We start from the raw sequence: 25,679 nt of genomic DNA on the forward strand, positions 1-25,679 counted from the left end.
CAAAGACATCACTCTCAACAGATCTCTTATGGTGCTTTGTGCCTCTTCACTTTTTTGAACACCCCATCTAAGTAAACAGATCATGGACAGAATACATTCTTTCTTCCTGGTTATTTGCATTTTAAGCCTTTTATCTCTATCTACAGATTGAAAGGCTTTGTCTTCAGTTAAAGGAATTTCAGGCAATTGCAACTAGATGGAGGAGATTAGATTTGGTCCTGAGGGTTTTTCTTTGTCCCTAAAAATCCTGCTCTTGTCAGTTGTACTACACTGAGACATGAATAGGTTTTATTCTGACACTGTTCTATAAGCCTTGTGGAAACATAAGTGCCCACTTTGGCAACCAGTGTTAAATACTGTAAAATACTCACCTACTATCTTTTTAAATCATACTTCTCTATTTTTCTATTTTATTCTTGGAACTTCAAAGACATCTGTTGGTATCTTTCATGTCGTTCCCGGTGAATTTGAGGTTCTTTCTTCATTGCGAAAGAATTCGGAGACGAAGTGATAGGTAAAAAGTGGATTTATTTAGAGGGTAACACACTCTGCAGACAGAGCGTGGGCCATCTCAGAAGGTGAGAGAGAGCCTCGAAATATGGCGTGGTTAATTTTTATGGGCTGGTAATTTCATAGGCTAATGAGTGGGAGGATTATTCCAATTATTTTGGGCAAGGGGCGGGGATTTCTAGGAATTGGGCCACTGCCCGCTTTTTGACCTCTTATGGTTGGCCTCAGAACTGTCAGGGCACTGGTGGGTGTGTCATTTAGCATGCTAATGTATTACAATGAGCATATAATGAGGCTCAAGGTCCACTGGAAGTCGAATCTTCCTTCATCTGGGACCCAGTTGGTTCTAACCAGTCTTTGTCTTGTATTATGGCTATATCATTCTTTTAAAGGTTGTCCCTGCCCCCTTTCCTCCTGCTTCAATATATTCTACCTACTTATTCATGTTTTAGTTTTTATTCTGCCTTGTGGATGAATTTTTCAGTATCATTTCTAATTATCTTTTTGACATCTTCAGAGCAAGAGTTATTTTTTCATTTATTGTTATTTTATTAATTGTATTTCATTTCCATTATTTTATATCAATTATTTTTTTCAAATCTGTTGTTTCATATTTAATTTCCCTCTTTTTGTACCAGAAGTTGATACTTTGTTAAGAAAAACCAATATATCATTTTCTGTTCTAAGCATTCTGGACATACTTATTGTAATGTTTTTGTCAGAGTGTTCCATAAAATGTTTATTTTTTTGTAATTCCTGTTTCGCATATTGACTTAGATGGTTTTCTTTTTTAGCATTTGAATCCTTTATAACATTTGTTTTTGCATATTCATTTTTAATAGAATTTTAAAATTTTGTGTTGGTTTACTTTTCTTTCTCTCCTCATCTGTACCCTCCTTTGCCTATCCAGTGGTTTTGCAGTTTCCTAATCTGTTCCTCTAGAACTTTAGTCTTGAATCAGGTCTTTGAAGGGAATCAGAATATGCCTCCCCAAAATATGCCTCTTAGGCATAAGGATTACTTTGAATTGAAAGCAATTAAGAACCACAGATACAGGAAGAGTACTCTGCCCTCCCCTTATCTGCCTAAAAACAGGGCATAAATTTCTCTTCGTGGAAGTGCCCCTTAGTCATGCCCCTGACCACCCTGCCCTGCCCAGCAGGAAAGGAAGGGAAGAGGACCTCAATGCCAAAGATTGGATTCAACACTTGAGACGAGTTTGCATAAACAGACTTTACTAAAATAACCCTTATCTTTCTTTATTTCCCTCATATATTTCTTAGTCATTTCCCCATAATTTATCTTCCCTTGTAGCACAAACCTCCTTTCCTTTGTTAAAAGAGTGTATAAGCCCCCAAGTCAAACTTCCTCTTGAGTTTTGCTTATTTTCTGTGAACGCTTATGCATGCAAATATTAATAAAAACCATACACCTTTTCTCCTGTTAATCTTTTATTTGTTGAATTCACAGGTCCCAGACACTGAATCTAAGAATAGAGTGAACGGTTTTCCTCCTTGACATCTTAATAATGTGTCTGGGGGCTTCTTCCCACAGTGATCTAATGTCTGAAGTGGTTGATGTCTTGGTTTGATTAATAGTGAAGAGGCTGTGTCTATGCCCAACTATCCCCTGTAGGCTCACATTTTAAAATGTCATAGTTTCAGACGGCGTGTTGGCAATGGTTTTGGCCACTTTTTCCTGGCAGGTTAGCCCAGCCCCAGACCTAGACTTTCAGGGGAAACCTGATTCCATATCCTTATCTCATTTTTAGTGCCCTTTATTTTATGAGGGCCTTAATATTGCTTGCTGTTTTATATTTATATCTCATTTTCTGGCCCAAGATGACCTTCATCTTATATTTGACACTAAGTCTTTTCCTTTTAAAATTTACTTATTGTTGGCATATCCCATCTTGATTCATAATTCTTATTAAGATGTTTGACTTCACATTTTAGATTTAGCTTTCAGATTTCTTAAATATTATCACTATTTTTTTGGAAACTCTTAATCAAAAGCATGTAATTAGCAAGAAAACCAAAGAAAGTTGTGTGGCTTCAGCAAATTTGTTAGTGTTAAAAAAGCATGCCCCACAATTTTGTTTTAGAATTACTTATATATTTTTGAAACTTGGGAAGAAGCCAGGGACATTTTTTCTTAGTAATGTGCATGTTGCCTATATCCTTAGGCTTTAACGACCAAACTAAGAATAACCAGAAACTGCAAAAATGTTGACTGCTCTGAAACCATTTTGCACATTTCACGATAAAAAATAGCCCATCCTCAAACTTAGGTATATAGTTTATACAAGTGAAGGTAATGACACCTGTATGTATATTAAAAATTCTGAGACTATCATTATAAGACTAATGACAGTGAGCAATCATTTCAACAACGAGCGTATCACCCAATATCTGTGTTAGTTGAAATTGTGAAAGTCACCAGCAAGATTGGGGCCATTATTTGGCTTAAAAGTTTTCCAGTGAGAGTCAAACATGATGAATAGCAATGGACATGTATGACTTATATTCCCAGAAAGATTTTTTTTTTACATGTTGTGTGTATTAAAATATTTTGTTAATCTCATTTATGTCCAGCTTTTGAGTAGATTTGGCAGTATATCTGTATATCTGTAGTATGAGTAATTATCTCTATATGTATTTATCATTAAATAAACCTCACAGGAGACAGCAAGATTGTTTACTTAAGCAGTATAATACTGGGGATGGTAGATAGCTCTAGAACACAAGATTACATTGCCAGAATGGCACTATTTATTAAGCTATGATAACGCTAATGTTCCTCTTTGATGTATAGCATGTGCGACTTCAGCTGAACTTGTAGAGAGCCTTAAGGATGTTTCATTGAACATTTAGTATGGCAGCCAGCCAGAATACATTTAGCCTAAGCCCAGATGACGGGCTGGTAATGAGGTAGTGATTGATGACCACAGCTTCCTTATGAAAACCTGCTTGATATGCTGGGGGGGAAATGCATTGCCAGCTCTTTTCATTTCACTCCCTGTTATATTAGTTATTTTTACTATGGAAGAAGTTACATGGTCTTGTGCTTATGTACTCTTGGCATTACTTTTAGGTTACAACTGAGTGGTGGTATGGAATTTTAGAAGTCCAACCCTGTGGCTGTATTTATGTATAATTCAAGTCTCAATTTCAAAGGGGTCTTTAAAAATCATTTAAAAAAACTATAACTGTGTTATCCATAAAATGATCTAATATTCTTATTTTGCATCTTTTAATGTTATGGTTTCTCTGACTCTTTTATCCCCCTACTGTATTATAAAGATCTCTCCACAAATTATTTTTCCTACTCCCATACCTTTAAAGAGCAAACATTTGTCCAAAATTGCAAATTATGTTTCAAGAAGATTCCATTTTCATTTCTTTTTATATTTTAGCAGTTTGCATGTGTTTCCTTTTTCCTGAATAAAACATAGAAAAGTTATTAATTCATATCTACTTTTTTACATGAAATTCCTTCAACTTAGTTCTGAATAACAGGTTCCTTAGAAGCACATATTTTTTTGTCCATCTCTTTATTGCTTTATGCATTTGATCTCTTACTCTTTGTCAACATAAATCATTTCCCAAATTGGTTTCACATAAGTGCTTATGATTGCAAAATGCCACTTTCTAGAATGACCACTTTCATTGCCTACTGACCTGGGACAAGGTGGAGCAAGGCTCAAGATTGACATTTCACCCTTAATAAATCTTGCTTGTTGAAATGCCAGCAACAAGTAGGGTTTTCTAGATTGACAAGAGAAGATAAACTATACTCTGAGCAGGATTGATAGTGGCTGGCTGGGCTTTCAATTTTGCCGATCAGAAGAGAGTTTGTGCCTGTTCTTGACTTACAGTCTTTTGGGCTTGGAGTGACTAACAGAATGCCCAGTACTCTTGATCCCACTCCCATCATTGGGGCAGCTCAGACTATGACAGTTTGAAGTGACTGGGAAATCCTTCTGGGACCCTGTAAGCCACATTAGGTGTAGTATCAGCAAAATGAAAATTGGTAAGCCACTCTCAGAAGCCTGTTACGTACCTACCTTTTTGTTGTTGTTTCAACTACCTCCATTTCTTCAATTATTTAAGTTATTATAGAACCTAGACTGAAACATATCAAGACAACAGGAGCATTAGTGTTCCATTGAGGTTTGGCTTATGTCTTGAAGCTTTTGACAGTACCGCCTATTGACAGGCTTTCTGAAGGGCGGGAAGCTGTATTACCACTGTAATTCTTTGCTTTGCTCCCCAAAACAAAAAAATAGTAGCAGATAGTGTTGTACCTAAGTGGTAGGCTTATGCCTTCCTGTTATAGAACTTATATTTTATTAATAAGTTGCTTAGCACTAGTACCACCAAACCATACTTTCGTACCAGAGATAAAGAAACTTATTTACTGGGAAAAGTTTCTAGTAACAAAAACTTGACCTGAAATGAATTAGTTACAGGTTTAGAAGGAAGACTTGCTAAGTCAATGCTACAGCTGAGAAATAAGCCAACACTTTCTCCAAAACAGCTTGAAGCTGACAAAACATTAAGCTCCGAGGTCCTAGAGAAGCAGCAGTTCAGGGTTTTGTTAGCTTCAAGCGGCAGGAGAGACAATACTGGCAGAATGCTCAGAGGAAGGAACAAACCCTCCAGGAGGAAGATGTGGAGGGAGCTAGAAAGAGAGTGACTAAGAAGTCATGGAGAAATAGAGCAGCGCCAGATTAGACACATAAGAGATGGCATACAGAGTACTTGAAGGGACCTAGGAAGCAAACAACAAAACAAAACAGACAAAAGTAAGTGGTTAAGGAAGGAAAATGGAAATGAAATAAAATGAACCGTATGGAAAACTTTAGTACAAAATATTAAAAAGTGTTAAGTATAAGAACACTGCATTTGTAGTACATTTATATAGTACTTTATAGCATATTTGTATTATTTTATTCAATTCTTATACCCCTGAAAATAGATTTTATTATCCCCATTTTATAGGTATAATAATAAAATTTAAAAGATTTATATAAATCATAGTGTTGTCTAGATTCTAATTTCTAAAACCCATCATAGTATTTGCTGAATATATTGATCTTGAACAAAAGATTGCTAACATTTGAAATAAATTTTTGACTTTTAAGGGGAGTGGGGTGCGGGTGCTATTTTAAATAGAATGATCAGAAATGGCATCTCTGAGGAGAGTCACTTGAGTAATTGAATTATGTGAGGATGTGGGTCATGCTGGCTTTACTACATTTGATAAAATATGGCTGTATCAATCTAAAAAGTAAGGGGCCAGTATGAGATGACAGTGGAGAGGCAGGATGTACCAAAAGAAATAATGCCTCTGTGAGCCACCTTCGAACTATCACTGATGCCCCCTAAATGCTCCAGTTACCAGACCCCCGGGATGGGATAGCTCTGAGGCAAGTGTCCTACATTGGCTCCCAGAATCCCTGACTCATGTCCTCCTCTGCCAAGGATGTAATCATCTCCCAAATAAAGTACTTGCAATTGATTTCTTGTCTTAGGCTGTTTCTGGGAAAGCCCAAACCAAGTGGTAGCAACCTAAGTGGTAAAAAGATGTCAGATTTAGCATGTGACTTAGAGGTGGACAGATAGCATTTTCTGCTAGAGTAGTTATGGTCTGGGAGGAAAACAGAAAATCAAATAAATCAGTGATTTGCTTTTTTTTTTGTTTTAAAGATAACTATTAACTTAAAAGGAGCAGAGATAATATCTAATGTGTGTGAGAGTTTACTAATGGCCAGGCATTCTTCTAATTCTGTTACATATGTTAAGTCAAATGAATTATGCGTATCTTCCCATCATTGGGATTCCCAGTTGAAAATTCATCCCAAGTCCTTTTGTTAGCATGTAGAGGCTAGGATTTGAACCCAGGTGTCTAGTTGCAAAGTCTAAGCACATAATGCTCTTTTACATATAATACATGGCCCATAAAACAGCACAGTCATACATTAGTATTTACTAGTTCTGTTTGCATATAATGAAATGAGAATCCTGAATTTTTCTCCTTTTAACCATTTTATTTTGCATATATAAATCATTTTGTAAGTCTAAGTAGGACTTGGCTGTCACCTCACAAATCATGGTTGTTCTCATCTCCTAAAAATTATGAAGAGGTATTATTATTATCATTGTTGTTATTATTGGCAAGATTTCCAAGTGGTATTAGATTTCCTATAATTAACTGGTATTGATACAGTTGTTTGAGACTATTGCTATGTACTTGATTGCAGGACCTAAAACAGCAGGCAAAACACATATGAAGCCAAAAGCATTTTTTCTTATTACTAGTTGATTTTCAAATGGCAATTTAACCATTAATGTCGGAGAATTTTTTCTCTATGGCATACACAACAAGAGAATCACTGTGTATACTGGGTGATATCTGGGCATGGAATATATATCAAGATGCAGGGAGGAGTGACGAATACACATCGGGCGTGAGCTAAAGCAGGATGTGGAAATAGGTTCCTGGAGTATAAATGGAGAGTATTAGAGAGCTGGGGCAATAGGATGGGTAATTCCAGGAAGCAAATGCTCCTGAAGATTTAGTCAATGGAAGTGACTAAAGTTTCAGAGACTTTTTCTCTCCCTTTCCTTCCATATCCAGGCAGTTTTCATATCCTAAAGAGTCTACTGCTAAATGTCTCAAAAATGGGTCCCTTTCTTATCATTCCTTAGTCCTAGCACTTATCTTTTCCTTACTAGATAGTTACAACCCAGCTTGCAAACTGGTCTTTCTCAGGATGGCGTCCAAAGTCTTCAGTGTGGTTCAAAAGGCTCTTTATAATTTTGCCTCTTTGGACCTAATAGTATTATAATTATAATAATGTATTTTATTTGTATACATTATATATGCTATATATATATAAAAATATATATTATTATAATTCAATGCAATTAGCAATGTAGTGTCGAATGATAATCAGTTGGTAGTGCTCAATTCCCCTAAGTCATCCAGTCTGGAAAAGATGTTCCAAAACACAGTACGTAGAGAGAAGGAAATAAGTGTTATTCAGAGCAGGATTTTCTGTCATAGGCAAGATGGGGATAGGGGAACTTAGAAACTTGCTGGCCCTGCAACAGACAAAAGCATAGTTGGGCCTCCAAGTGCGGTGTCATAATTGGGAAGGCGCGGGGACATACATTCTTTGGTACCTAGAAACCTGAGAAGTTGAAGAGCAGGAGGGTGATCTGGGAAGTATACCTGAAACAATGTGAGTTGCCACAGGCTGGGTCCTCACACTCAGTTTATAATGCAACAAGAGGCGATATGCAGGTAACAGCAGTTTACTTACTTGGAAGTGATAATTGAAATGATTATAGTTATTAAATTATTGTTGTTAATATTTACATACAAAGTTTCATTAATCCTGGAAGGCAGTGGGCTGTAAATTAAAGTATCTAGGCTTTGGAACCAAATCCTTGATCTGCCACTTAGTGAATATGATACCTTGGGAAGTTACTTCAACATATTTAAGCTCCAATTCCCCCTTAGATAAACTAGAGATGAGATGCTGTGGGAATTGAATGTATGCCACCTAGAAACTACCTGGCACATAATATGTATTTCAAGAATTATAGTTCCCCTCCAATCTCTTCCCTTTCTATGTCTTTTCATTTTGACAGTTTTCAAGCTAATACAGAGGGAGACATGATAAGACTTGATCCTTCTCACCTATACAAGTCAGGCAAATACTAACAACTGATTAACATTGTTTTAGAAGACTATTGATTATGTTGGAAATATATACATCATATTTAGAAACAATAGACTGAAGTAGAAATGTGAGAGAGAACACAAACCCATTTTCAGTTAGGCAGAGGTTTTCGGAGAGGCTTAGAAGTCATTGCTTGCTTTTTTTCCTGTCATTTGGAGTAACCAGTTATAGGCATTGGAAGTATTCACTTCCAAATTAAATTGAGATTAAAATCATCTTAAAGTACCTGAAGTAGCTGGATATTTGCATGATATTTTTCCCATTACTTTAATAATTGTTTTCTCATTTAAGTTATGTTGGTATCATTGACATTTAAAAATAATTATAACTTTGACTAGGGCTTAAAACATTTTTCCTATTGATTTGTTTCAACAAACATTAATGAATCACTGATAAATGCAAGACACTCTGGGCTTGGCACTGTGGGAAATATAAATTCATTAGCTTAACCAATATATATATATTTCTTGCTATGTTTCAAGATCACAGAGAGTGAAAAATAAGAAGGAAGTGGTCTCAGGCCTCACTTTGCCCACAGGCTAGTAGGTACATAGTCAAGAGGACAAGCTATTTTATCCTTGATTTTTTAAATGACCCAAAGAGGACAATCATTTATCTGTGTTGAGGGATTTATCATCTGCCACAGCCCACATGGACTTCCTCCTCCATTTTCCCAGTTACTTTTAGTGATGTCGTGGTTATTGTACTAGGTTGCAAAACTTTAGAATTGAGAATTATTGTTTTATCGTTATATTAATTTTCCAAGGTTACCATAACAAAGTACCACAAAGTGGATGGCCTAAACAAAAAAGTTTGTTTTCCTACAATTCTGGGAGCTAGAAGTCTGAGATCAATGTGTCAGCAGGGTTAGTTTCCTCTGAGACCTCTCTGCGTAGCTTGTAGATGGCTGTCTTCTCCCTGTGCCTGTCTTCACATGGTCTTTCCTTGTGTGTGTTTGTGTCTTAATTTCCTCTTCTTATAAGGATGCCAGTCTTAATGGATTAGGACCTACCCCGATGACCTTAACTTAATTTTAATTTAGTTACCTCTTTAAAGACCCTATCTCCAAATACAATCACATTTTGAAGTATTGAAGGTTAGGACTTCAACATATGAATTTTGGGGCACACAACTCAGACCATAACAGTTACTGTCCTGTATATCATCTACAATTAATCTATAATAATTCTATATCTTTTTTTCTTCTGTTGTATCTGCTGCTACTCTATTTCAGATGTTTATAAACAATAATATTTTCTCTTATAGACAGGCTCTCTGTATCAGAATTTCTTCTTTAATTTCATCCCGCCAACTAAAATTATCTTCCTTAATAGTTCTTTTCATTATATTGTGTCCCTGATCAAAAAACCCTCATTAAGATGCTTCTGTTGCTTAGGGCTGACTTTATGAGGTCTTGGTAACAACTGAACACTCTATGGTTCCAAATTTACTTCCAGTTATTCTGCAGTGAATCATCTCTACTCTAGGTTGGTCATTCTTTTCACTTTCTATGATAGTCCACCTTCAATAAGTTGTTCTAGTCTACCTGGCTAAAGTAGTGTATGCCAGGTTCCCCCACTACTAAGTTACTCTTTTGCCCCCTTTTCATACTCTTTGGAATGAAGTCACTATGAGCAGAGGCCATACTTAAGAGTTGGGGAGTTATGCTCCCCTTCTTTGAGAGTACAGTACCTACATAAATTATTTGGAATTATACTGTGTGGATATTTGTCTATTCTTCCTGTTTATTCATTTATCTCATCATTTATTTATATAAGTATGAGCTCAAGGATGCTTATTTTGTGCTTTGGGATATAATCTAATATTAAGCTATTTATTTTGTTGCTCTAATTTTTCCAGCTGTGACCATTAGGAGTTCTGTAAGTTGGCTCCCGTGCTTCTGTGATGTATGCCCATCATCCTATGTGTGTGTGTATGCGTATGTGTATTTGTGTTTTAGCACTTAACTTCTGGCACTACAACAGACTACAGGCATATCTTGTATATTTTTTGCCCTAGTCCTAGAATCAGCCATTTCTCCAAGGTCCTTTTATTAAAAATGAAGATCTCAGAGCTAAGTATGCTCATTGCTACTGCAGTGTTATTGCTTCTAGGACCTCTTAACTGACAGAGTAAGAAAATATATATGTGTATACTCACCTGTGTACATACATATATCTATAAATGTATAATCATCTGTATCTATACTAAGCTGAACATGAGTACATACTGGTGTCTCCAGCTCTAATTCATTGGTCATTTTAGCATCTTCCCTTTATTTGCCTATATCCTCCTATGCCAACAGTGAGAAAGCTGACTCCCATCATCTGCCATTGATTTACCTAATTGTTCAATTCCAGTGTACATGTATAGTGGTATTCAAATTAACTCATATCCCTATCCTAACACATTAAATATAAAATAATATATAAGTACAGGTACATATATTTCTGTACTACTCAAAGTACCTAGAAGAGTGATAAATTTATAGTAGGTTCTCAATGTTTATGCTAAAAATAGTTAATATTTTTATTATACTCAAATTCAAATTTCTTTGATATCCAAAAGACATTCAGCTTCTTACAATGCTGACATGGCCATCATTATGAATTTAGGTACTCTTATATGGTAGGTGTATAAATTTGCCAATTATTAGATAGTTGAGTTTGAAGCAAATATGATAGTTCTCTCAATGGGGTGAAAACTTCTAATTATCCAATTTCATATAAAGCTATAGTACATTTGCAAATGGGAGGCTGATTTTTTTAATTAAAAATGATAATAAAAATGGAACCATAAAACTAATTAAAATGATTAGATGAAGGCAGAAGTATGAAGGAAGCCTAAAAAGCTTAGACCTCCACGTGTTGGGAGACTGAAGAATGAAAGAGCATACACTAATAAAAGTCATACACTACTGAACAGTATAAAAAGTAAATATGGATTTCTGGTCTAATATGTGAAACTGTAAGCTATTTGAAGCTTGAGTGAAATGTTTTGGCCAGTTATGTTTGCCTGATTTTGAGAAGGTGATACGGAAATGGTTCTTATAACCAATGAGATGCTCTTAGTGAGAAATCTAAATATATTCAAATGGGTATGGAAACACCAATACATAGCAGAACTTTAAGATTAATGTCCTATCTATACCTTGAGATAGTGATGTAGCCAAGTAGCCCGGGAATCTGAGTTTGATCCAGGGTAATAATTCCAGGGTTCCTATATATACATATATTTTTTACTTATTCTAGAGAATTTTGCCTAACTATAACATTAAATAAAAAACAATGACTAAATTGGTTCTCATAGCATTCAGCTATTTTATATTTTGAATCAGTCATGGCAATTCCAGATGTGTGAATTTGCTTTAACTTTCCCAAATCTATTTTTCAGCATGAGAAAAAGCTGTCAACTAGTATAGGCACAAATGCCACTGGCAATATTTAAAAATGCTTCAAGCCTAGAAAATAATGTTGCCATATTGAAAAATATCCATTTTTAATGGATAAAAATTGCTTCCAGATTTCCTAGAAACTAAGTGAAATTTGAGTTTGTATATATGGTAAAAATACAAAAGATACCAAGACTAAGGAGGAAAACTGAAACTTTTTAAAGGAATAAAAAACATAGCTGCTGGATTTGTGATGCTGCTCAGTATTGTAAAAATAGAACCAATGGCTCTAACAATATCATTAGTTAGCTTTTCTTGCATTGATTAAAACATGGATATGGATTGTATATATGTAACACATTTGAAAGGAAAGGAAATTTTTTTTTCAGAATTCTCATGTGACATTATAAACAATTAAGTACAAAAATGCGCTTAGGGGCTTCCCTGGTGGCACAGTGGTTAAGAATCCGCCTACCGATGCAGGGTACATGGGTTCGAGCCCAGGTCCGGGAAGATCCAACATGCTGCAGAGTAGCTAAGCCCGTGCGCCACAACTACTGAGCCCGTGTGCCACAACTACTGAAGCCCGGGCGCCTAGAGCCCGTGCTCCCAACTAGAGAAGCCACCGTAACGAGAAAGCCCGCACACCGCAACAAAGAGCATAGCCCCCGCTCACCGCAACTAGAGAAAGCCCGCATGCAGCAACGAAGACCCAACGTAGCCAAAAATAAGTAAATAAAATTAAAAAAAAAAAATTCGCTTAATTCCAATCTCATGAAAAGTAGTTAACTTGTTTACATATTACTAAATGCTAAAAGCAACTGAATCAATCAGAACACTGTATTTTATCATGCCAACCAGCATATCCTATTTTTTTTTTTTTTTTTTTTTGCGGTGCGCGGGCCTCTCACTGTTGTGGCCTCTCCCGTTGCGGAGCACAGGCTCCGGATGCGCAGGCTCAGCGGTCATGGCTCACGGGCCCAGCTGCTCCGCGGCACGTGGGGTCCTCCTGGACCGGGGCACGAACCCGTGTCCCCTGCATCGGCAGGCCGACTCCCAACCACTGCGCCACCAGGGAAGCCCTATTTTTAGTTTTTTAAGGAACCTCCATACTGTTCTCCAGAGTGGCTGTGCCAGTTTACATTCCCACCAACAGTGCAAGAGGGTTCCCTTTCCTCCACACCCTCTCCAGCACTTACTGTTGAGAGATTTTTTTGATGGCCGTTCTGACCGTTGTGAGGTGGCTATTTTTAATAGCTGCATTGAACAGTGAAATGCATATATCTCTTTATGATACAGGTTTCATTTCCTTTGGCTATATACCCAGAAGCGGAATTTCTGGATCAAATGGTACTTTTTTTTTTTTAATTTTTTGAGGAAGCTTTATAGTGTTTTCCCTAATGGCTGTATCAATTTACATTATTACTAATAGTGTACATTTCCTAAAGAAAACGTGATATATATATATATATATATAAGAGGCAGCTTTGATTGTGGAAAGAGCATCGATGTTTGAATTAGAAGATCTCGAAGTCTTAGTTTGCCCTTTTGGTACCCAAATATTCAAAAAGTTTGTAAGTTTCATTTTCTCACTACTGCAATGGGACAGTGAGCTCTGATGATATCCAAGGTCTCTGCAACTTATAACATTAAATAATCCTGTACATTCACACTTAAACATGGTTTTTAAAAATACATTGAAAAGTGCATGTTTTGGTGAGTAGGGAAGATGTACATTTGATTTCTTTTGGTGGGTAATCATGATGCTTTCATTGTTAATGAAAATTAAGTTGTCTGAGAATTAAGTAACTGGGTCCAGACCCCAGCTTGGTCACTTAGTTGACTATGCAGTTTTGGACAAGTCAAGCCCCTTCTGGGAGCAAATCATCCTTGAAGTACTTTTTATCTCAGTTTTATCTGGTTTTATAAAAAGTTTCTATGTTTGATTTTGCTCTGTCAGACTTATGGGGGAAATAACCTCACTGTGTTGTAAATACTATATGCTGTAATATCTAATAGGTGACTCTTGATCTACTGAAAACAGAGTGAAAGTGTTACGTTATCTGGCAGAACCATTGATGTTAGATTAATTCTTCTAGCCCCAAATCTCTGTCCCTTGTAATTCCTTAACATCTTACCTGCACCTTTGCAATGTTTCCTTTGTAAATAAAATCTCCTGGAGTTATTATCCTTTAAGAGTGAAATCTGTTTCTTGTGGGAACCTGATTTGATACACCTTGTTATAAAACTTTGTTAAAAAATTTAAATCAACTTTAAAGATTTGGCTCATTTAAAAACATTTATTATATTTTAAATCACTATATTTCAGTGCCATGAGTAGAACTTTGTAGGTGCAGTATAAAATTTCCCATAGGTCAGTTATTTGAGTATTGACTCCATGAGAGATACCACTGGGATTATAAGTAAGATCCAGTCTCTCTGGCTCTTCATGAGCTGGAAAGTTAGAGAAAAAGATGATCCAGCAGCGAAAATTCAAAGAAAATTATAATTTTGTATGTATACACAAAAGAAAATACATTTGACCCTTAAACAGTTGGGGCGTTGGGGGGGTCAATCCTCCGTGCAGTCAAAAATCCAGGCATAACTTCATAACTGGTCCTTGGGATCTGCAGTTCCTCTGTATCCACAGTTCCTCCGTATCTGTAGTCCCACATCCTTAGATTCAACCAAAAGTCAGAACACGTAGTACTATAGTACTTACTATTGAAAAAAAATCTGAATATAAGTCAACCTGCCCAGTTCAAACCCATATTATTCAAGGGTCAACTGTTACCACTTGTATGGTGCCCATAGTTCTGGCTCTGTGCAATTGTCCTCTGTATGTTCAAGGAATCTAATTTCATTTTCTTTTCTATACTGTGTCTTTACTCATTATTGGTGTTAATTGACATGTAATGATACTCTCATTATTTATTTAATGTAATAAAATTTATAAATTAGAATTAATTCATTATATATGTTTATATTCATACCCTACCTCTTTAAAACTGTAATTTTAATTTGTAAATGTATATAAAATAAATGAACAGATTTAGACACATACTGGCAATTCAGGATTAGTAACAGTTGTTTTGGAAGTTTCACCAGCACCTATCAGCGTGCTCCTTCCTCTGTCCTCTCCTCTTGCCCTCCTTCCTCCAGGATCAACACATCTCTCCTCCTTCAGCTGACTCATCCTTCACCTCGACCTGCTACACAGGGGAAAACATATTTGCCATTTGAGAAATGGCATGTAATCAAAATTTCTACATATAGCATCAGAATGCTAACATTTTGTGATTGAAACTACCTGTTTATGTAAAACAGGTGATGAGCATTGTGTTAGAGGATGAACAATGATAAATAATTTATTAAAGATTTTAATGACATGTCAATTGTCATGACTCTTCCCTAATTATTTTCAGAGAAGTATGATTGATTTCTATAAGCACACTGAACAGAGTTTGCCCCCTTGTATTATCAAGACATAAAGTATTTTTCCTTTGAAAGAAGGTTTTTCAGACAAACTTTATCAACTATTGACAACTGAAATTATGCTTTGTGCAAATAGACATTACATTAAATTAGTATATGATTTAAAACAAATTTAGATAAATTTTCCTAGAAGAGAACAATGCCTATCATATCAAGGCTGCTTAATAAATTTTTTTTTTTTTTGCGGTAGCGGGCCTCTCACTGCTGTGGCCTCTCCTGTTGTGGAGCACAGGCTCCGGACGTGCAGGCTTAGTGGCCATGGCCCACGGGCCCAGCCGCTCCGTGGCATGTGGAATCTTCCCAGACTGGGACACGAACCCGTGCCCCCTGCATCAGCAGGCAGACTCTCAACCACTGCGCCACCAAGGAAGCCCCTTAATAAATATTTATTGAAGGGAGGAAGGAATCTAGGGAAGGGGAGAAAGAATGTAGGGGGAGAGGGAGGGAGGGAAGAAAAATGTATGCCTAATTTGGCTTTAACCTTTTTATTCTAACATTTCACATTTTAAGCAATGAAAATCTGATTCAAAATATTCACAAGATTATTCAATACTCTACATTAATCAATAAAAAATGTCAAAATTAGATACAATTAGACTCTTAATGGAAAAACATTCATATCTTGTTGTCTTGCCCTTGATTTTCTCAGTATTTCAGAGAAGTGCCTGCTCATAAAAAGGAAGCTTGAGGTCAATTACAACCTTGTTTAGCACTGGGGGTGGGTGGAAGGTAGGGGGTAGAAGAAACAAACCCTATTGTCATGACATAATTTGTCCTGGGGCTTTGGAAGGCATTTTCCATATAATGATTAAAGCTTAAATTAAAGATATATTAAAACCAAAATTAAAGATGTAATTTGTTGCTTAATAAATGATATATGTTTTATAACTTCATTAGGGATGCTACCTTCCTTAATTTTTGCAGACCATGAGATTTTCAGTGAGGTGCATATTAACTGCAGAGATAATAATGTTTCTATATGTTAATAATTTTAAATGAAAAACACTTGAGCTATTTTCCAGCCACATGGGAGGAATCATTTACATCCTTAAAGGCTTATTTTACCATTAACCCCTTCATTTGAGTAGAGTGGGTATCCATATGTAAAGTATTAATTCTTTTTACATTAGCGCTAATGGCAAGTACTTTAGACCCACTGGTGTGAGAGGATTAAAAGCCACAACGTTAGGCATGCACCAACATTTCTGAGATTAATCCTTGTTAGAGCAACCTAGTGGGAATATGTAACTTGATTTTCTGTTTATTGATCAGATGCTTCTTGTTTCTTTTATCATGTGAAATGAAACTCCACAGAGACAATATATTGCGTTGATATGCTGAATGCAACACAGGATTAGGTTAGTCTCTTAACCCTTTCTACTTTTAACGCCAATTACTATATAAATGCAGGTTTTAAGGAGAGATCTGTGGAAATAGGATACACTCTAAATATTTGTCATTATGGCCCAAATAATAGATGAGCCATTCATGCTTTTTCTAGTTGTAAACTAATGCTTGAAAGTCATGTTAACAATAAATCTCTGGGAGTATTTACTTTCATTTGGTAGAGGGAGGGATTAAGGAGTCAGTGAAGTATAGAAGCACGCTGAGATTTTGTTATATATTTTGATAAGAGGCAAGGGATAGTATTTCTGTGTCTTCTCATTTCTCTGTTACTCCTACCCCTACCCCATCCCACTCCACCTTGTTGCCATGTTAGCATAGAAAATATTTCCTGGCCTCTCATCCTCATGTTCACTTTAATTTGGCTAGATCCCAGGAATGACATTTAAATATTGACTAACCAGCAAAGCATGGGCACAGACCAATCAGGAGGTACATCGGTTATAAAAGATTTGGTGATGAATGACTTGATTGTTTGGCTAAAACTTAGCCTGGCCTAGTGGCCATCTTATCCCTAATTTGTCTAGGTGTCTTAAACCACCTTGGATAATGGCAGTCAATGGATTCTTGGTGATTTCTATCCTATAGGAAGGTTACGAGATACCTTTCTATCTCTACCTAAAGCAGCTATACCTACTGATTCTACCTAAAGCAGCTATTCTACCTAAAGCAGCTATACCTACTGATTTTTGTGAATGATTTTCAAGCTGGTAGAGGGGACGAGGTAAGTCAATTAATTGTCTTACTTTTTAAAAAAAATTTTATTGGAGTATAGTTGATTTACAATGTAATGTTAGATTCAGGTGTACAGCAAAGTGAATCAGTTACACATACATATATCCACTTTTTTTTTGTTTTGGACTCTTTTCCCATATAGGCCATTACAGAGTATTGATAGAGTTCCCTGTGCTATACAGCTTATTAGTTACCTATTTTATATACAGTAGTGTGTATATGTCAGTCCCAATCTCCCAGTTTATCCCTTCCCCCCAACCCTTATCACCTGGTAACCATAAGTTTGTTTTCTACATGCGTGACTCTACTTCTTTTTGCGAATGAGTTCATTTGTACCCTTTTAGATTCTACATTCAAGCCATATCATATGACATTTGTCTTTCTGTGTCTGACTTACTTCACTCAGTATGACAGTCTCTAGGTCCATCCATGTTGCTGCAAATGGCATTATTTTTATGGCTGAGTAATATTCCATTGTATATATGTACCACTTCTTTATCCATTCCTCTGTCAGTGGACATTTAGGTTGCTTCCATGCCCTGGCTATTGTAAATAGTGCTGCAGTGAACGTTGGGGTGCATGTATCTTCTCGAATTATGGCTATTGTAAATAGTGCTGCAAGGAACATTGGAGTGTATGTATCTTTTCAAATTATGGTTTTCACCATTGAGAATGATGTTTGCTGTGGGTTTGTTGTATATGGCCTCTATTATGTTGAGGTAGATTCCTTCTGTGCCCACTTTCTGGAGAGTTTTTTATCATAAATGGGTGCTGAATTTTGTTAAAAGCTTTTCTGAATCTATTGAGATGATCATAAGGTTTTTATTCTTCAATTTGTTACTATGGTGTATCACATTGATTGATTTGCGTATATTGAAGAATCCTTCCGTTCCTGGCATAAATCCCGCTTGATCATGGTGTATGATCCTTTTAATGTGTTTGTGGATTCTGTTTGCTAGTATTTTGTTGAGGATTTTGGGTTCTATGTTCATTAGTGATATTGGCCGGTAATTTTCTTCTTTTGTGATATCTTTGTCTAGTTTTGGTATCAGGGTGATGGTAGGGATCAGGGTGAGCTTGGGAGTGTTACACCCTGCAGTTTTTTGGAAGAGTTTGAGAAGGATGGGTGTTTAACTTTTTGATAAAGCTACAATATGTTTGTTACTAACTAATACTTCTAAACCATACATACACATATACATATACAGCTAGGTAAGTAGATATGGAGTTGCTTGTGTACCTGTAGTTGTGAATATGTTTACATGCATCATAATATATATTATACACACACATGTACACACATATGCAAAGTCTATCCTCGGTTAAGAAGAGTTGGGTTCTGGGACTTCCCTCGTGGTCCAGTGGGTAAGACTCCAAGCTCCCAAGGCAGGGGACCTGGGTTCAATCCCTTGTCGGGGAACTAGATCCCACATGCATGCCTCAAGTAAGAGTCCACAAGCTGCAACTAAGACCTGGCGCAGCCTAAATAAATAGATTTTTTTAAAAAACCCAAAACAAAACAAACAAAAAACAAAAAAACAAGAGATGGGTTCTGTACATAAGCTGGCATTTACAATAGTCAAATTATAGCAGTTTTTTTGGTCAGATAGTATAGTACTGTTAAGATATCTAAAAGAAATGTTTTTAGTTCCACAAAGCTTTCCTGAACCAGTGTTCAAGAGGTGCTACTTGATTTTCTTCTAAATGTCCTCTTTTCTGCCCCTTACCCAACTCTGCCAGATCTGGACTCCGAGTTTCATGCTCTTCTACCTGGATCTGGGTGTCTTTTACTTGAGCACATTGCAATTAGATTTATCATTCTACTTACCACTTGACTGGGTCTGATAGCCCCCAATTTCTTTACCATTTAAGATGCTGGCACATCCCTGAGTTCTTTCTCATTATACCATTAATTTAGCATGGCATTAACTAGGAAAAAAATGAATGCTTGGTGGTATTACTTTCATAGAACAGCTCATTAAAACTGATCAGCTTTGAGCATACATAGAACAGAATTGGACTGAATTGGCACACTGGATAGGTTAAAATGTTACTATCCTTTTCAAATCAATATACATTTTAACTATCTGGTTAATAGTCATTTTAAGAGACAGAATAAACATAATTTTCCATTACTAAAATTCACATAGAGAAACAGATTCCTTTAGTAATTCACTTCTGTTAGCTGAGGTGGAGTCATTGTTCTTAAAATAAAAATGTCAAGATGATTCCCACTTCTGTTTTCTTGGGTTTTTTTTTTTTTTCCAGAGTTTTCAAGCCAATCAAAATGTCGTGGATTTCATTAAATATTTAAAATCAAATGATAAAATAAATCACTCCTCCCTGGTAAACAGCACCATACCCTGCTTTATTGGTTTTAGAATATCAGTTGTCTACCACTGCCAAATTTGGGCCTTTTGAACTGTGAACCCATTACACAATTAATAAACAGAGAAAAGGCAGCTCCTGTGAAAGGAATCTATATTTATCCTTTACATTTTCACTAGATGCTGATTTCTCTATGGGAGGAAACAGGACAAATGTACTTTTTGCCAGGACTTCATGTAAAAACCTTGTTACCTGCTACATTTCAATTTTTTAGTCTAGAAATATTTGAAATTCACTTATAAATGTGTGCTCTGAGCTGATGACTGATTGATTCACTCTTGTTTCCTCTCTGCCTAAGGCATAACATATATCCATCCATCCATCCATCCAGTTCTTTACTCCTTCATTCAATAAACATCTATTGACCATCCCCTATATGTAGCTGGTGTTATGATTGACACTTTATGTAATTAATTTCATTTGCTCCCTATAACAGTCTTTCAAGACAAATGTTACTATCTTAATTTTGTAAATAAGAAGGCTGATGTCCAAAAGTTAAACAGCTTGCAAACGTCAGATTGTTGTCTTCTGCTCATCTTTGTTTCCTAACATGGTCCTTTTTACGTAGGGAGCAGTTACTGAATGTTTATTAATGAATGAATGAATGAGCCAGAATACATTTTATTATAGCTAACACCTATTTTATACCCATGAAGTGCCACACATACTTCCATGTTTGTCTGTGTTCTCTCATTTAGTCATTATAAAAGCTCTACTAAGTTCAGTGCTATTCATGACCTTATACTTGCTTTACGGATGAGGGACCTGCGGCAAAGGTGGCAAATTAATATGCTCAAGATCAAAGAGCTTGGAAGGAGCAGAGCTGCGAATTGAACTTAGGCTCTGCCTTTGGGGTCCGTGTTCTTCACCAGCTTGCTCTGTTTGTTTGTTTTTGTCTAGCACAGTACATGATGCATCATGAATGCTCAAAAACTGCTGCAATGATGGTGGTGATGATGTGGAATGGGAATTTTTGTCTGATGTATTGAAAATGCTATTTTATAGGAACTAGGGAATTTTCAAATTACAGTTGCCTGAATTGTCCCTGTAAACTGCAAGAACACTTTATTTTTAACAATAAAATATACTCTTTCTTATTTTCATAGAAAAATAAGAATATTTCTGCATTTGTTTGTAAATGCATTATCATATATATGTACGTGCATAGAGAGAGAGAGACATGGGTATAGATATAAAGATATAAAACTAACAAACTGGTGATGTCTTTTCTTCTCGTATCAATTTGCAATTTAAAGTTCCCAAAATGTAACAGTGTACCTAAATGTAGGGATTTGAAAACAACTAATCATGATTATTTTAAATGATGATTTTTGTAAATTATGCATTCTTTAATTGCTTAAACATAAAGATTTTCACACAAAGAAGTCTGGCACAAAATTATAATCTTTCTAAGGAAATTCAAGATAGAAAAAGTGATTCCACTTTAAATCATGTAGCAATAAGACAAGTCACTATAAAGTCTGTTTCTGTAGGCAGTTGATCATATGTCCACAAAGACAGCTTTGCTTTTTAACCCATTGTGTACACATTTTTCAGTATTTAGCTCTGTCGATAGAGGACCCTGGAAGCAGTGAGGGTAATGAGGAGGAATGATAGTTTAGATGTATTCTTTCCTGGAATGCCAGTTGAATTAAATCTTTCATTCACACTGCAGACATACAAATCTATACTCTCCTTTCAAGATGAATCCAGAATCAGGAGTCTGCATTCTTTTATTCTTGGTCAGGAGATTAAAATTGATCACAGACCACACAAGGGAGTCGGCTGTAGTATCACAGCTCAATGCGGTTAACGAGGACAGCGCTTGCCTTCTGATCTCCTTAACTGTGCACTTACAAGTTACAAATATTATTGATTCCAGGGGTCATCTGAGGCTGTGGGCAGGTTGTGTGACTTGACAATATTTTGCTGTTTTTTAAGGGATAAGAGCTATGAGCCTTGATAGCAACTGGGACAGGGATAGTTTAAATTTGACAAATGAAGATTTATACTTTTTTGAGCTGGCAAAATCCTTCATGTAGAAATAATGAATGAAAATTTGAGAGTTGATTTAACATAGGTCAAATGACTCACAGTGAAAGAAGGAAAATAACGCTTTCATTATTACCCTTTCAACAAAATGAATTGATGATAGGTTTGTCATTGTAGATCTGTGCTTTAAACAAATGAATAAGGCTTAGAAAATCCTTTTTACAAGACATCATGTAAATTTAAGTAGGCATAGTTTACCTAAAATCTTTGAAAATGTAGCGTAGGTGGGATATGTGAATAATTACCTGCTAATCTGTAAAGCATGTTTTTATCTTTCTTATGAATAAAACTACTGTATTAACATTCAGAAAATTTAAGGTGCCACAGATCATTGTATGCTAAATTTTCAAAGACTAGGTTATGGTTCCTTTTCTTCCCCTAATAATAAAGATTATAGACTATCCTAAACATATATTCTATGTAATGGTGGAAGAAACACTGTATTTAAGAGCTTTTGCTGGATTAATTCTGGCTTTGGCACTTACTAGCTATGGGACTAGCTGTGGGCTTCAGAAAGCTTGTTTCACTGCCTTGAACCTCAGTTTGCTCATTTTTTGAATGGTCATAAAGATGCCTAGCCGATAAAGCTGTTGTGGAGCTCCAGTACACAAGAATTATTGTTAAGTGGCAAAACACGCTACAAACGTTAACTCAAAATATTTATTACTACTGAGCTTATATGAAGTTGAACCTGAATTTAGGACAGGGGGTGCTGAAGAGAGCTTCTGAACTGCATTCTGTCTCCTCTCCTTCATAATCTAAAGAGTACACTGGCAAGACAGCAAGTTAGACTCACAAAAGTGTTCATCGTGGCTAGAATTTACAACTATTGGATTAGATGAAATTGCTGATATTGGTTTTACATGAACCATGCTCTAAGCAGCATAACTCAAACAGCTTAGCAGTAGACTATGACTTCTTTTAAAAAAACTGAAAATATTTATAAGAAATGACCCTAATATCATATTTCAGAAACTGAAAAAAAAAAAAAATCAAACATCGACTGCTCACTTCATTAAACCACAGGCATTTGGGATAGAATTCATTATTCTATGTTGACTTTAAAACGTGTAAGATTTTTATTGATGATGTCAAGATATATGCTTTTATACCATGGTTAGAGTGGTTCAGGCGCTTTTGAGTATAATTTAGTTTTTGATTTTGTGTATATTGCACAGTTCATAGGGAATTTAAATCATTTCCAAAGAGCAACCCAGAATTTCAATTTGATCTCCCTGATTAATCCACCATCCACTGTTACTGTAGTTTCTTCACCTTGTAGTAGTAAAAGAGAAGATGATACTCTTTGTCTATGTAATAGACTCCATTATAATGAAAATATTTTCAATTATTATTAAATTTCTTACGTCTGTATAATGCTTCGTGATTCAAGAGTTCTTGGAAAAGCTCAGGGGACGAGGTACTAAAAGCTTCAGTTTACAGAAGTAAAAGCTAAGGTACAGAGAAATAGGCTAATTTGCTACACATCACACAGCAAGTAGGTGGGGGAACTGAGAGCAAACATAGGTGTTGCTACCTTGGCCATGTATTTCACCTGTCTGGGAGTCATTATTTGGTTTTCCTTTCAGAAGTCAGAAAAATTTGTTGCAGGGTGAACCACATATCAGTGGGCCCTTTTGTGGGATTTCCAAACCTACTAGAGGTGGAACAACAGCTCCCTAATTCAAAGCTTCAGTTTTGACGAAATTCTTTAAGAAGCCCTCCTAAAGGCAGTTTATTTTTTTTTTGGTTTTTTTTTTTTTTTTTTTTTTTTTTTTTTCGGTATGTGGGCCTCTCACTATTGTGGCCTCTCCCGTTGCGGAGCACAGGCTCCGGACGCGCAGGCTCAGCGGCCATGGCTCACGGGCCCAGCCGCACCGCGGCATGTGGGATCTTCCTGGACCGGGGCACGAACCCGTGTCCCCTGCATCGGCAGGTGGACTCAAACACTGCACCACCAGGGAAGCCCCTAAAGGCAGTTTTTAATCAAACAAATATTATACAAGCTAAGCTACATCCATTTTCTGTTATTCGTTCAGAATTTAATTAATGCAGAGTTGCCATTGTTGACTAATTCTTTCTTCTTAAGAATGCATTTTAGTATGACTATATTCTCCACTGATACTGATTCCTAGAAAGGCATGTGTTATGTTTCTCTTCTAGCAAAATCTTTTCATACTTTGGCAGGCATTACCACTAGAATACCTTGCAGTGTGGGTGTCAGTATAGGGTTTATCCTGTTTCCTCTTCCTCTTCTGATTTGCCTCATTTAAATTGATTTTCATAGCTACAATACATATATTTCTATTTTGTTGGTTTTGTTCTCTTTTATGTTCTCTCTCAATAAATCTCCTTTAGCTATATTATCTCCAAAAACAATTAATTAATTAATGCTTTTATTTCCAAAATAAAAGTGACCTTGCACTATACTTAAAATTCAAGAAGGATGAGTCCTAAAATCAAAAGTACTCTTTAAACACCTGTTTCTTGGTACATTTTTATGCACTGGAGATATATATATATATATATATATATATATATATATATACATGTATATATATCTATAAAGTCTGAACTGATACCTCTCTTCTCTTGGCATTCAGCATACTGCTTTCTCCTGCCTCTCATGACTGACTGATCCCTCCTCAATTTCTGTTTGGGCTCCTTTTCCTCTTTCTTCCTTTAAATGTTGTTATGTTATCTAGGGCTCCACTGTTGGCTTTCTTTTCCTCAGGATTAGCTCATTAGCATTCATGGCTTCCAGTACAGTCTCTTTGCTGATACTTTTCAGATCTGTTGGTCCAGACCAGATTTCTCTCATGAGCTTCAGCCTTGAAATTTTACTTGTTAATTATCTGTAGAATGACTCTAGTGGATATCCCACACTCCATTAAATATGTTCGAAGTGGAACAATACTGTTGCTCTAGCATCTGCTCCTCTTCCACTGTCCTGGGCCACAGTCAAGCACACCACTGTTGAGGAACCCACCGAAACAGGAAGCTGAGGCTCAGCTGTGACCCTTCCTTTCTCTCTACACTTTTCAACCGCGAGGTGCCAAATCCAATGAAATTAGCCCTTAAAGACCTTCAGGATATGTTTTTATTCTCCTGTATGTATCCCCACTGTCAGTATCTTAGTGTGAATCAATTCTTTTTTTTTTTTTTTTCCCCATTAAAGTTACTGTAATAGGAGAAGAAAGTGAAAACATACCTCTAAGGAATCCAGAGGCACAGTTTCAAATCCCATATACAGAATTTCTTTGAAGTAGTAAAATTTTATTCGAAATTTGCATTTCATTCCTGAGCATCTCCATTTTTGTCTTAATATAAACACCATAATTTAAAGTACTTATCTTTGATTGAAATTGTTGACCCAGGAAAGTAGGCTGTGTTTGTACTGAGGCTGTGGACACTCCCTGTAATGCCATGTTAGTGGAGGTTACTAATAATCCAGGTTGAGAAGTACAAGGTTAGTGTTCCTGTCTTATCCGGATTTATGCAGCATCCCCTTAAATGATCTAGTTCCTTCATTCTCACTGTCTGCAAATCAGGTCTACATACTGATACCAGTTTGTCCTTGTTAATATACAAAGCTGACTGTATCATTTCTCTGCAGTGTTTTCTCTGGGTAAAATCCAAACTCCTTGGTGTGGCTTGCATGGCCTTTTATGGTCTGGGGCCTGCTTATCTGTCAATTTCAAATTTTGCTATTCCCTCTCTCCTATCTGCTCCCCTGACCACACCCTAGTTTCATTCAGATTGAACTCTTACCCCTTCACACCTTTGTATATGTTGCTCATTCTTCCTCTTTCTTTTTCTACCATGGGAAACATTCATCTTTCAAGACTGAGCGTAAGTATCATTGTCACCAGCTGAGGTGAACTGTGTTTTGTAAGGGCTCCTGTGCACTTACCTATGCATCCGTTTGTCATAGCACTTATCTTGCTTTCT

General features: G+C 36.3%; 1 protein-coding gene and 1 long non-coding RNA gene across 4 annotated transcripts in view; both read left to right on the top strand.

Annotated features, from left to right (window-relative positions):
• The window catches only part of LOC141279723 (uncharacterized), a 77,914-nt gene extending 60,678 nt beyond the window's left edge, over positions 1-17,236 (top strand). Inside the window, exons 2-3 of the long non-coding RNA XR_012334424.1 lie at positions 16,422-16,507; positions 17,142-17,236. This is a non-coding gene — a long non-coding RNA (uncharacterized lncRNA). The remainder of the gene's footprint in view (positions 1-16,421; positions 16,508-17,141) is intronic.
• DPYD (dihydropyrimidine dehydrogenase) overlaps positions 1-25,679 on the top strand; it is an 810,457-nt gene that overhangs the window by 311,185 nt on the left and 473,593 nt on the right. The window lies entirely within an intron of this gene.

This window comes from Tursiops truncatus, chromosome 1, assembly GCF_011762595.2.
Source record: "Tursiops truncatus isolate mTurTru1 chromosome 1, mTurTru1.mat.Y, whole genome shotgun sequence".
Taxonomy (NCBI): Eukaryota; Metazoa; Chordata; class Mammalia; order Artiodactyla; family Delphinidae; genus Tursiops; species Tursiops truncatus.